Below are 1,795 nucleotides of genomic sequence, written 5' to 3'. Positions count from 1 at the left end.
TTCAAAACAATAATTAATTAAAAATCATGGATCTGTCATATTATCCATGTAAGCCTTTTTTAAAATGCAAATTGTCTATCTTACCACTTTATATTTTAGTATATGTTTAACATTTTAATTATAATAATAAGTGATTTTTAAAAGTTTCTTTCACTCATTAATAATAACAAGTGGTTTTAAAATTAATAAGCAATAATTATAAATAATAAAATCAAATTACATGGATATGTCATATTATCCATGCAAGTCTCTTTTGAAATGCAAATTGTCTATCTTATCACTTTATTATTTAGTGTATGTTTCACATTTTAATAATAATATTAAGTGTTTCTTAAAAGTCTTCTATAACTTATTATTAATAATAAGTTGTTTAAAATTAATGAATAACAATTTTAAATGATAATAACATCAAATTATAAATTACATTTAGCTATAAATGAATTGTATTTTAAATGAACATCATTATTGAAATTAGAAAATGATCGCATAAGTAAAAATATAATTAATCAATAATAATAATTGTTAAAAATAATACTAAATAGATAATTATATTTGATTCTATTAATGAAGAATGTGGGTTGATGTCAATGAATATTGTTGTTCGAAATAATTGAGATTATATATATATATATATATATATATATATATATATAAATTAGTGTAAAAATATTATCTCAAAGTTAATGTCAATAACATAACCATTCTAATCATATATTTTTCAATATTTTAACAATATATTTTTAATCTTCGTTGCGCAACGCGCGGGAATTCGTCTAGTATACTTATAAAAGAGAGATTTTTACTTGCGGCACATGCATTTGAAACCTCCATGACTTTTCAATTTCTTTATAATCATTATTATAAGTTGGTTAATAATGTTAAACTCATGAAAAACTAAATTCTAATCATAAATTAACTAAAGTATCATATTAAAATATCATATTTTACTTCTATTTATAAAATTATGGCTTTAACTTTTTAAATATTATAGTTAACTTATTAGTTTAGATATATTGTAGTATGTGAACAATTGTTATTTTAAAGTCACTACTTTTGTATAGTTTATGATTTTTGCAAAATAGTTAAATTATTAATTTCAATACATGCATCACAGGTAAACTGAATTGTAGCACCGTAAATTTTCAAACAAAATTTTCATTTTAAAATCACATAATTCCCATTAACACATTTCACAAAAACCACAAAGTGTCAAATTATCAGAAACACACATCCATAATTGTTTAATAAAAATACAGGATCCTCCAACATAACTCCATCTCGTGTGTACAATCAAGCCGGCGCCTTCCCGCGATCCTGAGAAGTACTTGAAACACATATCACATAACATGGTAAGCACGAAGCTTAGTGAGTTCCCCAAAATGCCACATACACAAATAATAAGCCTCTCATGGCTATAGCTCGACATGGACCCTCCGGTCATGCGTCTTGGTGAGGACCCTCCGATCTCACGGCTCGGTGTGGACCCTCCGATCATGTGTCTCAGTGAAGACCATTCGGTCTCACAGCTCGGGTTGGACCCTCTGGTCCCATCTCAATAATGCACAGGATAATATACAACATAAATCACAAGACAAAATGCATGATATCTCATATCTCAGTATAAGCTTATAAGATCAACATATACACAAAAAATATAACAGCATAAGTCACAAAGACAATATGCATGGCAACACATATCACAGTATAAATAATTACGACCCTCCGGTCAATAGTGTACAATGACCCTCCGGTCAACAATGTACTAAGACCCTCCGGTTAATAATGTAAATAAGAC

This window comes from Lactuca virosa, chromosome 5 (assembly GCF_052849685.1).
Source record: "Lactuca virosa cultivar CGN04683 chromosome 5, Lactuca_virosa_CGN04683_v6, whole genome shotgun sequence".
Classification (NCBI taxonomy): Eukaryota; Viridiplantae; Streptophyta; class Magnoliopsida; order Asterales; family Asteraceae; genus Lactuca; species Lactuca virosa.
Note: the sequence above shows the minus strand (reverse complement) of the source record.